Genomic DNA, 17,161 nt, shown 5'->3' with positions numbered 1-17,161 from the left:
GACAGTCTCCGTCTTTATAATAGAGGTGCTTTGACCATTTACATTTACTATGATTATTGACATTGTTGGGTTACAATGTATCATCTTACAATCTATTTTTCTATTTGTGAAATATTATTAATCTACTTTTCCTCATTTACTGCCTTTTGGATTATTTATGCTTTTATAATTTCATTTTATCTCTTTGGTAGATCAATAATTCCTTTTTAGTAGTTGTTTTAGAGTTAATAGGATATACCTTTAATGTAATAAGGTATATTATACCATTTTAAGGATGTAATTTTAAAAACAGATAATAATGTTATGCTTCCTTTTCCATCCTTGGTGCTATTATTTGTATATTTTATTTTTACATGTGTTATAAACTAGCGTATACATTGTTATTATGTTTGCTTTACATAGTCATATGTTTAATATACTTTAAAAATAGGGGGAAAAAACCTCATATATTTATACATCAATTTCCTGTTTGCATGGTTTTTCATTCCTCTGTGAAGATCTAGATTTTCGTATGGAATCTTTTCCCTTCTGCCTGTAGGAGTTTATTTAACATTTCCTCAAGGGTAGGTCTGCTGGTGATAAATGCTTCTTGAATGATTATGCTTGAAGAGTCTTTATTTTGTCTTCATTAGTGAAAGATATTCCCGCTATGAATGCTGGGTTGACAGATTATTCTTTCTGTACTTTGAAGATGCTATTCCGCTGTCTTCTGGCTCACTTTGTTTCTTATGAGAACTCTTCTGCCATTCTTATCTTACTCCTCAGTATGTAACGTGTCTTTTTTCTTTTTCTGACTGCTGTTAGCACAGTGTCTTTATCAGTTGCTTCCAGAAATTTGATTTCAATGTGGCTTAATGTAGTTTTTTTAATGTGTCTTGTGCTTGGGATGTATATGAATTTTCAGATCTCTTTATTTCTAGTTTCCTTCAAATTTTGAAAAATTCAGACATTATATCTTTAAAATTTGTTCTGTTTTGTTCTCACTCTCCTTGTTCTCCTTCAGGAACTACAGTTGCCCATATATTAGGTCACTTAAAGTTATCCCACAGTTCAATAATATTCTGCTTATTTTTTAGTTTTTTTTTTTCTGTTTCATTTTAAACAGTGTCTAATTCTATTTCTATAGGTTCATCAACCTTTCACTTTCAACTCCATTTCTGCAGCTCAGAGTGTGTCCTTTGAGTTCCGTATTAGTTCTCTGCTTCTCTACTGCTGCCTGGAAACAGTCTCCATGCAGTAAGCTGCTTTAACTGAAGAACTCACTTGACTTGTTTCCACTATTTCGGGAGTTACTGCTCTGCACTGCATGATGTTCTATGTTGGAAATAACTGTTTCATATGTTTTGTCCAGTTTTCTAATTGTTTGTGGTAGACAGGGTAAACATACCTTGGCTGAAAGTAGATATACTATTTTAAACACATCTCCAATATACAAAAAACTTAACGATAAAAGGATGAAAACAGACTATTCCCACATTAATCCACACCAAACAGGTGGACCTATATTGATATCAGATCAAATAGATTTCAGAACAATGAACACTACCTGAAATAAAAAGGGTTATTGGATGATGATGAAAGATCAATTCAGTAAGATGAGACAACAAACCAAACATTTATGTATCTAGTGACAGAGCTTCAACATTCATGACAAAAACTGACCAGACAGAAGCAATGGACAAATCTGCAGTCATAGTTGAAAATCTGTATGTCTTTCTATTAATAAGTTATAAAACAAATAGACAAAAAGTTAGAAAGCATATTGAACAGTGATATCAATCAATTTGAACTAATTGACCAATTTGAAATTACTAGAAAATTCTACCCAACAAATAGTAGAATATACATTATTTTGAAGTACACCAGGACAGACCACATTCTCAGTGACGGACAAGTCACCAGTATATTTGATCTGATTCAAATAATACAAAATATGTTCAAAGACAATATTTAAATTAAATTAGAAACCAATCAAGCTATTTTCAAAATCTCCAAATTCATGGAGCCAAAAAATTATTATTTCTACTGTCTCATGGGTCGAAGAAATATTAATGCCAGGCCATGGCTTACATCTGTAATCTCAGCACTTTAGGAGGCCAAGCCAGGAAGACTGCTTGGGCCCAGAAGTTTGAGACCTATATGGACAACATACTGAGACCCCATGACTCCAACTATATTTTTAGAAAATTAGCACAGCTACTTTGATATATTGGAGATTGAGGTGGGAAGATCACTTGAGCCCAGGAGTTTAAGCCTGAAATGAACCATGATCATGCTGCTGCACTGGGCAAAAGAGCAAGACCCATCTCAAAAAAAAAAAAAAAAAAAAAGAAAAACTAGAATTTATTGTAATTTGGATAAAAATGAAAAAGTAACATATCAAAATTTGTGGGATACACTAAACCAGTGTTTAAAGAAAATTTTATAGCTCTAAACCCCTATGTTACAAAAGAAAAGAAGTTTCAAATAAATGACCCAAAGTATCATCTTAAGAAACTAAAAAAGAACAAATTATACCTAAAATAAGAAAAAGGAACATAAAGTAACCAAACAGAAAACATCAAAAATAGAGAAAAATCAATCAGACTAAAGATTGATTCTTTGAAATGGCCAATAAAAATGATTAACCGCTAGTTAACGCTATACTTAATGGTGAAATACCATTTATTAGTATCAGAAATGTAAATAGGGAAAAATTTGACAAAAATTGTGAAAGACTTGTGCAACGTAAACCTCAAAATATTGCTCAGAGAAATTAGATAAGATCTGAATAAATGTTCACGTATCACATGAATCAATATTGTCAACAATTTTACTTCTCCCCAAATTCATTATTGATTTAATTAAATCTCAAGCCATATCCTAACATGATTATTTATAGAAATTAACAGATTCTAAAATCCATATGAAAATTAAAAGGCCAACAATGCTGGAAACAAAACAAAGTAAAACTTACACTACTAAATTTTGACTTGTTGAAAACTATAGTAATCCAGGCAGTATAGCATTGATGTAAAGACAAATGGATTAATAGAACAGAATAGAGAGTTCAGAAATAGAGCCAAGCACATATGGCCAATTATTTTGATACATATGCTAAAGAAAATCAATGGAAAAATTGTAATCATTTCAACAAATACTTCTAGAACAATTAAATAGCCATTTGCAATCAGTTAACCATATAAAAATTAACACTATATCATGTACAAAATTAAAACTATACCATATACAAAAACTTACTTCAAATAAACCAACTGTACCATAGTTCTAAACATGCCAGCTAAAACTATATAATTTCCAGAAGAAAACAAGGAAACATCTTAGTTTCTTGGGTTTGGCAAAGATTTCTTAAACGTAACAAAAATAGAAAGATATATAAAGTGGAAACAATATATGGGACTTCATTAAAATTTAAAACCTTTGCTTTTCAAAAGACACTGTTATAAATATAAAAAGACAAGTCACAGGCTGAGAAAACATATTTGCACAATGTATATCTGACAACACTCATAGGTATAGTATATAAAGAGCTTTTGCAAGTCAGTCAATAACAAAAAGAGATACAATGTCAAAAAATGGAAAATAGCTTGAATAGACACATCACCAAAGAAAATATACAGATGGCAAATAAGTACATAAAATATTCTCAACATCATTAATCATTAGAGAGATACAAATTCAAGCCACAATGAGATACCTGTACATTTCTACCTGAATGACTAATTGAAAAGGTTGACTATAATAAGGGTTGTCAAAAATGTAAAAGAACTGGAATTCTCATACCACACTGATGGGAATGTAAACTGGTACAACTGCTTGGAAAATGATTTCTCAATTTCTCAAAAACTTAAACATATGTCTCCCATATGACTTAGCCATTATACTGTGAGGTTTTTACCCAGTGTAAATAAAAGTATGTTCATGTAAAAACATGTAGATGAATGTTTATAGCAGTTTTGTCATGGTTTCAACTGGAACCCAAAAGCCCATCAACAGTGAATGGATAAACAAATTGTGGTATATTCATAAATCAGGATGTTACTCAGCAGCAAACCTGAATAAACCATTGACATATGCAATAACATGGATGGATTAAAAAATAATTATATTGAAGGCAAAAAGTCAGGCCCCAAACAACTACATACTCAATAATTCCATTCATATAAAATTTCAGAAAAGAAACTTAATTTTTAATGATAGAAAAACATAGCAATGTCTTCCTAGCTGTGTGGGGAGGGCAGGAAAGAGGGAGTGAGACAGTGTGACAGGGGAAACTTTTGCAAGGTGTGATTGTTATGTTCATGATCTTAATTGTAATGATGATATCTGTATACATGTGTATACATGTATTTGACATATACATATGTCAAAACTTGTCAATGTATACACTTTATATATGAAGCAGATTATTACTGGTTAATTATACCTCAATAGACCATTAATACCAAAAAATTAAACCAATACTTAAGCAAAACCCAATAAGCCAATTTTTAAGCAAAACATAAAATTTTTAAATTTTATTTTAAAAAAACCTCCCAAGTTTAAGCAGACATGAGAACAGCTCCAGCATTTTACATCTCCTTGTATTCCCTAGCCCAACTCCCCACCAGTAATACCAATAATTCAGAATAATTGTGAGGAAATACTTCACTCATTTATTCAACAAATATTTATTGGGTTCCTGCCATGTGCTTGTTTCCAATTTGGTTGCTGGAATAAAATAGAAACAATATAAACGGTGTATCTAGCCTCATGAAAATTACATTTTGAGGGTGTAGGGGCCAAGGGAAAACCTCCCTTCACTCAGATTATTGGAAGAAAAGGCATGCAAATGTTAATGTACACAGAGGAGGATCACAGAGTAATTACCCCACCACAACGGGACACAGCTAGCTATATACCCTTCTTAGGGGAAAGGGAGATGGGGAGATGTGGATGATTTTGGGGGGTGGGGGCAGTAAATGATTTTTCAGAGAGTTCAGTGGACTTGAAGAATATACAATGGTTTGGCACAAAATCTGTGGGTTTGCAAAACAGACAATGGCCTATGACAAAGTCTGTCCAGGTGCATTGATGGACTTTGATCTGTCTCCCTGCAGTATGAGTTTAGGCAATGAAAACTCAAGGAGGGGACCAAGGCTAGTTGTTTTCTTCTTTGGTGGGTCCAGGAAGATAAGGGAACGTCAGAGAACAACTTCATGCTGTGCCCTGGGAGAGATGGGGGCTGGGAGGAGGTCGGAGAGAACTTGAGGCTTCTTCAGTTCCCCATGTCAAACCACCTGTCAAAGCACCATATCTGGGGATATCAGTTTCTGAATCCCAACCTTGGGAAAGACAAAATCAAGTAAAAATTAAAATAATTGCAATGAATGACATATAAAATATGGTGATTGAGAATAACAAAGGTATCTACATTAGACTGACCAAAGAAAGGCTTCTCTGAGATGACATTTGAGTTGAGCCTTGATGTTTGAGAAACAGTAATTTACACAAAGATAGCAGAAAAGAAAATAGCAGGTATAAGGCTAGAAAGTAGTAAGGTTTGACAAATGAGAACATGCTAGGCATGTTCCAGAAATGGAGAGAAAGTCATTGTGACTATATGTCTAGCAGCAACACACATGAGACTGATTCTACACTCATTATTTCACTTTAATTTTCCGGGCTGAGGCCTTCCTTTTACAGCTGTCCTAAGTATCTTTAGTAAACTTTCAGAATTTCTTCCAAAGCATACATTCCAAACTTAAGAAATCCCTGCAAAAAACTGGTTTAAAAAAGACCCTAGATTTGTGAAGTATTAATGAAGCACATATATTGTAAGAGAAATATTCTTGGTTTTTAGATCATTTCTGCCACACTGTAGCTTATAATCTTAGTTTAAACTTGGAATCAAGATTTTTAATTGAACCACGTTTTCTCTGAAATTAGTGCCACATTTTTTTAGGTTTCTGTACAGCATCAGAGCCAATACCAGGAAGAATTAGAGGGAGAAAGATAGAAAACAAGAAAGGAAGGAAAGCAAGAGAAGAAACAACAGGGATAGAATTAAGGAAAAATATTTACTTGGAAATATATTTCTCAGTATTGCCTATGATACTTATCTTGTCTTTGCCTTTTCAAGAAGTGGGGGAAGGTAACAGTGTAAAAACAGCAATCTCGGCCCGGCGCAGTGGCTCAAGCCTGTAATCCCAGCACTTTGGGGGGCCGAGAGGGGCGGATCACGAGGTCGGGAGATGAAGACCATCCTCGCTAACACGGTGAAACCCCATCTCTACTAAAAAATACAAAAAACAAGCCGGGCGAGGTGGCGGGCACCTGTAGTCCCAGCTACTCAGGAGGCTGAGGGAGGAGAATGGCCTAAACCCATGAGGCGGAGTTTGCATGAGCTGAGGCGTCACTGCACTCCAGCCTGGGCAACAGAGCGAGACTCCATCTCAAAAGAGAAAAAAAGAAAGAAAAAAAATCAACAGCAATCTCTCTATAGTCCTTATGAACATAAAGGAAGCATCAGAAACACTAAAAATACCAGTACTCATATTTTCACTAAATAATCACATATTCTTCATTTTCTGAATGTGTTAAAGACAATGATGCTAAAATTGTCTGCCAGTGTCATAAATGACAACTCAGGGATGTCAGGTGAGTATTAACTAAGATAAAGCAATCAGTAAAGTCCAAAGGTTGTCTTCAAGAAATGGAAGTAGGCCGGGCGCGGTGGCTCAAGCCTGTAATCCCAGCACTTTGGGAGGCCGAGACGGGTGGATCACGAGGTCAGGAGATCGAGACCATCCTGGCTAACACAGTGAAACCCCGTCTCTACTAAAAAATACAAAAAACTAGCCGGGCGAGGTGGCGGGCGCCTGTAGTCCCAGCTACTCCGGAGGCTGAGGCAGGAGAATGGCGGGAACCCGGGAGGCGGAGCTTGCAGTGAGCTGAGATCCGGCCCCTGCACTCCAGCCTGGGCGACAGAGCGAGACTCCCGTCTCAAAAAAAAAAAAAAGAAATGGAAGTAATGATTATAAACACGTGTTCCAACTGCCAGGAAGCAGGATCTGCAATAATAGCAGGTTTGGCTTCAAAGGCAACACAAAGATTAATAAAACTGAGAACTTTCCTAAATAAACTATTAGAGAGGTGATTCCTAAAAATTTCCTAGATGTGTTTTCAGTTGGTAAAACTTCATCTTTCAGTCTCCAAATTTAAAGCTAGTGAAATATGGTGAGAAGGCAATTACCAAGGGAGAAATTTCTAAAACAGCCATGTTGCCTTGCTTTGAAGTATCTCCTAGGAATTGCTTCCATAAGATCCTTTTGTTCCTATTAGCTCAGAGAATGACGGTTTTGAATTGCCAATTAACTTGAGCTGACCCCATGTACAAAGGGTCAAAGGACCAATGGTCTTCAGTCAAACGTAGTTAGAGGAGGAGCTCTGGGTAGTGTTATTCAAATGACTCTGCTATAGGCAAAGGTAGAAACTTCAGCACAGGTCACATAAAAAAATAAGAAAAATCCACCTGAAGTTTCTACAGTACCCAAATCCTGAAGCATAGATGATAATGAGGATGACAATGAAGAAGAAAGTAGAAGCCAGATAGTTCCAGATCCACCCTCAGACCTTATACAAGTCATGTAGTCTGTTTATCTGTTTAACCTCCAAAAGGAGGTCACATTTTCCTAGTTCACAAGGATATTGTGAAGTTTAAATAAGATAAATGATGTAAAAGTACATTGTAAATTGCAAAGACCACACAAATGTTGGCTATTGATATGGCAGTATAGCCTAGACGTCACAATATTCTGTTTGCCATTGCATTACTGTGAGTAAAAGAGTTTTAGCTCAAAATAAATTTGGATGGCAACATAGTTTAAGTCAACCAGTACAGTGGCAGGAAAACAACAGCTGGTTGTCTATATTAGTCTCTTTCACTGTTTTCTTCAGTACTGGGTTTCTATCACAGATAATATAGTCCCTAATTATCAAACAGCATGTGGCTTGAAAGGGCTCAGTGGTTTGTGAAATAAAACCCTTTCTGAAGACTCACCATGGTCATAAGCTCAAATGGATCCAGAGGGGCTTGTCAAGTGGCGATACATGCTTTAATAACTTTTTAATTTGCTTTTTTCTTGAAAGAACTGGATTCTTATGTCTTCTTGAGCAAATAAGACTCTGAAAGTAACTGTGGCCCCACACACTCAAAAGTATATGTAGAGATAGAGCAAAGAAACCTGCTAAGATGAGCTTTAACACAGTGAAAAAACAAAAACAAAAACAAAAAACTTAAAACTTGTTAGATTGAGCCCATGGGATTAAGGCCTGAAAGAAATGCTGTGGGCAATCATGCGTTTTTATATTACTAAAAACTCAATTAAACCTCTTGTGCTATAACATTTGGGGGGCTACAAAAGATATTTTACCTTAACCATAATTCCTATGATTTGGGGAGAGAGAGGTGAGAATTATAACAAGGCCAGACTGCTAAAAATAAAGAACTCAGTATTTACTATTCGCCTTTGTATATTCTCTTGAGGCAACTTGGATTACTAAGTACTAATCTCAGTACAAGAAAGGTTGGGTGACTTTTACTTAACAAATTTCATTCATTTGAACACATTTTGAATATCAACTATACCTAAGATACTGTGCCATGTCTGCCAGATTTTGGGGTTAGAAAAACATCAATTATTAAATGGTTTTATGCAACAATAACAGCTAATAGGGTGTTACAGTGGGCTTTAGAGAAAGAGCTGATTCAAACATATGTTCTACCATTACCTTTTCTTTGCCCCATAGTGAATTAAAGTGGAGCCAGGGTATGAATCCAACACTTTAACTCATACCTACTACATACTAGGTGTAACTACTAAGCTATCCTGCTTCTTATGTATCTGAGGAATACTGTACTGTCTTAATATGTGGGCTACTTATAGAATTATCTCCACAGGGAAGCCACAGCCAGGCATAGTTATTATATGAATTATGAAGTCATTAATGAACAAACATTGACATAAATATAGCTTTCTGGAAGGAAGGCTAATTGCAAAAGAGCAATCCATGAAAATATAGGATTGGTAAAAATCACCAGCATCTGGCTAACTATTCAAGAGAAGCCATACCTCAAGGATGCTATGAGTTTAAAGTTAGCCTTGCTCTTTGCCACCTGTGTGCCTTCAAACAGTACATAGCTTCTAGCTTCAGTTTGTTCTTTTTTTTAACCATGGGGAGAACAACACTTTAGTAATTTATAATGTATGATATAAATGTAAGTTATAAGGAAATAACTTTAATAAAAGATATAGAGGGCTAAACATAAAAGGGTACACTTGGCCGGGCACGGTGGCTCACGCCTGTAATCCCAGCACTTTGGGAGGCCAAGACGGGCGGATCACGAGGTCAGGAGATCGAGACCACGGTGAAACCCCGTCTCTACTAAAACACGAAAAAAATTAGCTGGGCATAGTGGCGGACTCCTGTAGTCCCAGCAACTCGGGAGGCTGAGGCAGGAGAATGGTGTGAACCCGGGAGGCGGAGCTTGCAGTAAGCCGAGATCATGCCACTACACTCCAGCCTAGGCAACAGAGCGAGACTCCGTCTCAAAAAAAAAAAAAAAGAGAAGGTGCACTTGGGTTTGGTGCAAGTGCCAAAATACCCAATTGGAAGTGGTTTTAGAGTGGAGATTCATTTTTCCCTTGTAACAAGAAGTCTGGACACACCTGGCACCTGGATCCTAGATCAGTCAAGTAGCCAAATAATGGTGGGACTCTGATTGGGTTTCCCAGAGATGGTTTCAACCTCCCAGTCAGAGTGGCAAGTTGACTTCAGCAAATTCACCTCTCACTGTAATTATTTTCTACAGACAAAACAGGAAGGAAGGGGCTTTCTTTGCACACTTTAATTTTATCATGAAGGAAAATTCTTTCTTAGCAAATGTCCCTTCATAGCCCATTGGTCAGAATAGGGTCACATAGCTATGTGCTGTAGTGAATAACTAATGTAAGGCAAGCACATGTCTGAATTCTTCTTTTTTTTTTTTTTTTTTTTGAGGCGGAGTCTCGCTCTGTCGCCCGGACTGGAGTGCAGTGGCCGGATCTCAGCTCACTGCAAGCTCCGCCTCCCGGGTTTACGCCATTCTCCTGCCTCAGCCTCCCGAGTAGCTGGGACTACAGGCGCCCGCCACCTCGCCCGGCTAGTTTTTGTATCTTTAGTAGAGACGGAGTTTCACCGTGTTAGCCAGGATGGTCTCGATCTCCTGACCTCGTGATCCGCCCGTCTCGGCCTCCCAAAGTGCTGGGATTACAGGCTTGAGCCACTTATTCAGCTTCTTTAAACAAGTTCACCATCAGTGAAGACAGGTAGAGCTGCAGCTGGTGAAGAGGTTGTCACAGCTCAGAGATAGGAGGCAGGTACTCTCAGGACATTGAATGGCAGAATCAAAAGCCCAGGTGGAAAGGAACCATGGGGGTGGGTGGTGGTGGTGGAAGTACGCAGGAAGAGTAAATATTTTGGCTTGACCTGAGTGTGTGGAGTTGGAGGAAAACAGTGAAATAATTCATTCTTTCAGTTACCAGTTACTAAATTCTTGTAATACATACGAGGCACCTTGTAGCCTGACCATGGGGAATCTTAAGTGTGAGGTTAAGGAGTTAAAATGATTGTGCCTGCAAATGTAGCTTTTACAGTTTTGAGATACTGAGAATCCTAAATACTAGGGCATAAATGTCAGTTGGTTGATGCCAGGAGGTCTACAGCAATTAGTGAAAGACTCATGACCAAAGTAAAAAAAAAAAAAAAGCGCAAAAAGTCTAGTATATATTTACAACCACTATTTTCTCTGAGGAGATAAAATTCCTTAAACTTTCTCAGTTTGCTGACATATTGGATAGGACTGAGCCATGGGGCACAAACTGTAAATATGCCCTACAACGCCTTATGTTGTATTTCCCTTTCCTGTTGTATCCTGGGGACCAGCTGGCTTCTCAGCGTTCCATGGGGAACAAACTGTACCTGTGGCTGCAGCCAGCCATTTTGCATATTCATAAACTTTGTCTCAGGGAAGACTTCACAAAAAGATGCATTTCTGCAAATGTACTCATGCTTATAGGAAAATTTAAAGGATCTCAACCATCTGGATGATAGAGTATAATTTTCACAATATAAGCTTCATGAAATCAGGCACCTCATCTGTTTTGTCCACTGCTATATCTCAAGGGCCTACAATGTAAATCGTGCATACTAGACAACGATTGAGTTATTTTTAGTAAGAGATAAATTTATTATTCGGCTCTAACTCTACTATTTTTGAGGATTGAGAACTGCATTGAACAGTTATCTCAAAACAAACTATTGCCTGGGAATTTGGAGTTACATGCCTTTTTCCTAGTCCTAATACAAATTATTTGTGAATGTGGACCCACAACTTAGCTTTCCTGTACTCCAATGGTCTCATTTTTAAAAGAAGGGGATTTGGCCGGATGATTGCTTTGTTAGCTGTGGGAAACACAACCATAACCAGGCTTCATTTTATCAAACAGTTAGAATTTATAAGGATATGGAGAAGTTTCACAACACTCAAGGCCAGAATTGCAACAGGGCATCTGGAAGAAACCAGTCAGAGCCTGGAAACCTCATCTTTTTCTCTTATTTGTTGACCTGCACTGTCTGCTTCTCAGTTCAAAAGCCAGACAACTTTGCCATCCACAGATTCTGAATTTACATAATAAGATCTAAGTACCTGAAGAGATGGATTCATTCACTGAGCCCCAATTCCAAATTCTTAGGAAAGAAATTATAGCCATCTATCTTGAATCCGTTATCTATCCCCGGACCAGAAATAAGGACTGGGAAGATGGTTGATAATGCTGCATGAAATGGCAACTTGGACTCACTTGTGCATCAAGGATGGGCAGTCACCAAAGAGACAGGAGTTGTTCAGACTTGAGAGTAGAATACAATAAGGTCTTCCGATGTAAGTAATTAAGATTGCAGGATAGAATTCAGTCTTGCAATGTGAGTCAGCCTGTTCTCATCGTGCTAATAAAAACATTAGCTGTTTTTTTATTAGACTGTGTAATTTATTAGACTATGTAATTTATAAAAGAAAGAGGTTTAATCGACTCACAGTTCCACATGGCTGGGGAGGCCTCAGGAAACTTATAATCGTGGTGGAAAGGAAAGCAAACACATCCTTCTTCACATGGTGGCAGCAAGGAGAAGTGTGGAGCAAAAGGGGGAAAAGCCCCTTATTCAACCATCAGATCTCATGGAAACTCACTATCAGAAGAATACCAGCATGGGGATAAGCACCCCCAGGATTCAATTACCTCGCACCAGGTCTGTCCCACGACATGTGGGGATTATGGCAACTACAGTTCAAGATGAGATTTGGGTGGAGACACAGTCAAACCATATCATGTTGCTAACCTATATTAGTAGGCACTGTAATGCTGTCCTGAACATGTAGAAAACTGAAATAAAAATCACATGATGATTAAGGATTTATAACCTAAAGTTATAAACAGTGTAAGCATAGGGCTTGTTAGACTCTTGATTATCAAGGAAACAAGATGTGGTATTAAATAATCCAAAACATCTGATAATGCAAAGATGATACATGTTTGCTTTGAGAAATGCATTAATTTCTTTTAGACACAGATTTAGCCTTTTAAGTGTTTGCTCAGGCTAATATTAACATTAGTCTGCATTCCCTAAGCACATATCAACTGCTAGAACAGAGAGTGAGATCAGATGTGTGCTTGGAGGCAAAAAGAAATCAGCTTGAGATTAAACCAGCTCTGAATAATTCATACGTGGGTAATTGAGAGATGATTGACAGCTGGCAATTTGACAAATAACCTTTGAGGGTACTTACAAAACTTATTTCATGAGCGTGAGCTGCATTTGAAATGGTAAAGTATGTGGTGACACTTTCCCTATGTATCAGTAAGGTCCGGTCTTCTAATGCCAATAGAAGCAGAGATTGAGCAATTATTTGGTGAGATCGGGAATTGAGGGGATTTGACAAACTTTAAGTCCTAAGTGACTTTAAAAAAAATGCATGCTTGAAAGATTTTAACAGGACTGTGAAGTCATTTTAGAGGATGTATTAGTTCACTAGGGCTTTTGCCATAAAAAGTTCCACAGACTGGGTGGCTTCAACAACAGAAATTTATTGTCTAGAGGATATGGAGGCTGGCATCTGAAATCAAGGTGTTGGTAGGGTTGGTTCCTTTTGAGAGCTGCTAGGAAGAATCTGCTCTATGGGACACTGGCTGGCAGATGGTCATCTTCCATCTTCCCTTGATGTAGCTACACTTCTTTTTATGAAGATATTGGTCATATTGGATTAGGACCCACCCTAATGACTTTATTTTAATTTGATTAACCCCTTTAAAGACTGTCTTCAAATAAGGCCACATTCTGAGATACTGGGTGTTAGAACTCATGTCTTTTTTGGAGGGAACAAAATTCAAGAGTACTTGGGGATAATAAATCAAAACAAATATCCACACAAAGTATGTAGTTTAACAAACAAAGTACTATTAAATAGTGACTACGTGTGATCCATGTATGCAATGTAGGGTGTACATTATATTATTATATTCAAACCCTGCCCTCAAAGAGTTTATGTATGTGAAAAGTAAAGCAATAAGGCTTAATTTGCAGTTTAAGACAAAGGAATTTTTAAGATATGACAAGGAATTTCATGTATCAATAATAAATTAAATATGTAATACTAATGTAGCTGCCAGAGTTCAGAAAAGGGATAAGTGTCCCTATAGGTTGGGTAGTGAGAGTGAGAACTTCAAATGCTTTCAAGTAAGCTTGCAGAGTGAGACCATCCAATGCTTTCTTATAAGTTTTAGAATTTTGGCTTTCTTATAAGTTTAAGAACTTATAAGAAAATTATTTAATCACCTAGTACTGTTTGCTTCTGCTATCTGGCTTGCTAAGCTTGCTACCCAGTGTCCCATAAATCTTATAATTTGTATGTTGCCTGGACTCCTATATATTTAAAGTGTCCCTTTCTATCTCTTCACATCTCTCCCTCTTTTCCTCTCCATTCTCTTCATCTTCAAATTCAACCTTATTCTTTAAACTGCAACTTTTTTTTTTTTTTTTTTTAGCCTGTCTCTCAGGCTGGAGCACAGTGGCATGATCTTGGCTCACTGCAACTCCCGCCTCCTGGGTTCATGTGAAATCTCCTGCCTCAGCCTCCTAAGGAGCTGGGACTACAGGCATGTGCCACCATGCCCAGCTAATTTTTGTACTTTTAGTAGAGACGGGTTTTGCTATGTTGGACAGGCTGGTCTGGAACTCCTGACCTCAGATGATCCACCTACCTCACCCTACCAAAGTGCTGGGATTACAGGTGTGAGCTACTGCGCCCGGCTGACAGTGCAACTTTTAACTGAAAACTTCCTACTCACCTATCTCATGATATGATGCTCTCCATCTGTCTAATCAAGTTATTGATGATATAATGTGACACTATAGTAAATAATATATTACAAATAAATAGTAATATGTTTGTATCTCTCTCTGATTTTAATTGCCTTGAAATTAAGATTTATATTTTATTTGTGTTCCCAATGTCTAGCATCCTATTTGCAATATGAGTAAAATATTCAAAGATAATTCCAATAATAATTTTCTGAAATTCTGTATGAAAAACTGGAGCAGCAAAAGTTTCTTCAATTCAAAGTCTGATAACAATTCTAGGCTTGATGGGTGTAGAATTGCCTATATATTGGCTGCAGGAACCTTGAGCACTTCAGCTGTTGTGGGCATCAGATAGCTTAAGTGGGCAAACTCAAAAGTACTGGTCATTAATCCCACATCTGTGCAGATAAACAGGAATACTTTCTCTGAGAGAAAGTGATAAACTACTTTGTGTTGTGACAGCCAACATTTGCACTCTAAAGAATAAAGAACAAAAGGAGAATATTTTAAAAGTTAAAATTTCTCTATGAGAATAGTAAATTCCTTATGTAGCTTGCAAGATATTGAGTAAAGACTCAAGAAAAGAACAAACATGGTCTCTTGTGACTTGTTACATACGTCTAACTCAGCTCACCCATTTCTGGGATAATAATAATTAACATTTAAGGACCACACTATATGCTAAGCCATCAATGGATGGAGAAAATGCTGAGATTTCATGAAGTTATTTTCAAGCATGTGACTATAATAAAACTTCAGCTTTAAGAAACATTATCCAGTTATAAAATTTGTAGATAGCAATATCATTCACATACTTGTTAATCACAAGTATAAGAAATGTAATAAACCATTTAAAAAGGCTGCCTAGTATTGATACATGAGTCAGTCAACAGTCTTTTCCTGCATTTTCCAATACCCAGAGAAAGTTTTCAATGGACTAGTAAACAGAGGGCTATAAAGGCTACAGACATAAAATGTTTTCTCCAATATGCAAGGAATAGCATTTTCTAACTATATTTTTTCTCAATATTAGCAAGTATGGTTTGTTGTTAAAACAGATCAATATATTATAATTTCACTGTATATTTCTGACTTTTTGTTCTATCAAAATTACATAATATTGTCCTCTCTAAATTTAGAATAATATGAAAATTAATTTTTCCAAATTGGGAGTTTGAGAATCACAGTATTTTAATGGTGAGATTTCAGAGAAAGAAAAATATTTCCAATTTAACAGATTTGATAATCTCAGTGAAGATGGCCAACAAATAATAAAGAAAATCAAGTAATTTCATTTCTCTAACACAGACTTTTTAAATAAAGTAACTTGAGTCATGCTAAGATACATATTGATTGAGACAAACTTAGAGACCAAGTCATTGGTAATTGATTAAGTCTATTGTTGTTCTCCCACTCCATTGCCATCATATTAGACTGCTAAATTTGAGTGAGAAAACCATCTTCTCTTCAATTATTTTACATATTAGAAACCAATCAAAGTAAATATCTACTGAAAGCTTATTTCATTGAAAAATATTGCCTTAGACACTAGAAAATACCACTCTTTGAAATTTAAACTTATTAATATTTATAGATGTTACAGGGGTAATGATGTTTTTCTTTATTTCAATTTATATAGTCGGACATTGTGGATTATTATAAAATCATTCGCTAATGTTTTAGTCTTTCATATAGCTAGTACTGTCGTTACATTGTATCAATGCTAGTTCAATTCCTAGATGACCATACCAAGTTTAACTTCAGCTTAGAACACATACTGAGCTTCAGTATCAAGTGAAACAGTCATTTGAGTGATTTATCTCTTCTAAAAACCAGTCGAGCCATCAGAATATTGAGAGATCTATTACTTAGATCTCTTCAAAGTGTGGAGGAATTATTGTGTATGAAGTCAAAAGCATGTGCTCATGAGTCAGTAAGCAAGAAAACAGCAATCAAAATAAGATGACAGAAAGTGCTAAAGGAAGCCAAGATAAAGCTAAGATCAAAGCCCACATGATCCCAGAAAAAAAAAAATGATGTCATTTATGATAAGAGAGTTCTGGCTCTAGCAATTACATTGGGGTAAGTTACCTTACTTCTCTGATTTCCTTACCTGCAAAATGAAAAGTTTCACGTGAATAAAACCAGATGATCTCCCAGTTTGAGGAGACCCTTGAGAGCACTCATCCTAACCTCCAGCTAAAGTGGAAGACCCAGTGTGAATGGCCACTGTGACTCAAGTGAAAGAGAACCTATTACTTGGCAAGATAAAGTTCCATTAAGATAAAGTTCTAATAGGTGATAATTTCACATTTGAACAGCACATTACAGTTTAGAAAAGGGTCTCATTGACATTACTTTTGATAGTCATGTGATTGTATAGTAGAAAGAGAAGATTGTTTTTAATAATCCTCATTTTATGAGTCAGGAAATTAAGATTTAAAGAGGGTAACTGATCTCTCTGATACCACACAGCCAGTACAATAGCATGTTGTTGCAGAGATACAAACCAAAGTGTTTGCTTTCCAAGTTCAGTGTACTTCCTATTATACCTCATTGACTTTCTGTAAGTGTCTGCTCATATTGCACTAAAATCTCCTTCTCTCCGATCCCCATCCATTGATCCCAGTATTATTATTTGGACCAATAAGCATTTGTTACATTTTAGCATAGCAAATATTTTAAATATAGCTTAATTCACTGCAAGACTTCTTTAGGACTTTTC

General features: G+C 36.5%; 1 long non-coding RNA gene across 1 annotated transcript in view; it reads right to left on the bottom strand.

Moving 5' to 3' along the window:
- The window catches only part of LOC117083159, a 152,610-nt gene extending 135,971 nt beyond the window's left edge, over window positions 1-16,639 (bottom strand). The window contains exon 1 of the long non-coding RNA XR_004436975.1: window positions 16,550-16,639. This is a non-coding gene — a long non-coding RNA (uncharacterized LOC117083159). The remainder of the gene's footprint in view (window positions 1-16,549) is intronic.
- Window positions 16,640-17,161: the final 522 nt, after the last annotated feature.

The sequence above is a fragment of the Trachypithecus francoisi genome, unplaced genomic scaffold (genome assembly GCF_009764315.1).
Source record: "Trachypithecus francoisi isolate TF-2019V2 unplaced genomic scaffold, Tfra_2.0 Lachesis_group0, whole genome shotgun sequence".
NCBI classification, from domain to species: domain Eukaryota; kingdom Metazoa; phylum Chordata; class Mammalia; order Primates; family Cercopithecidae; genus Trachypithecus; species Trachypithecus francoisi.
Note: the sequence above shows the minus strand (reverse complement) of the source record. Positions and strands in the feature narration are given on the sequence as shown.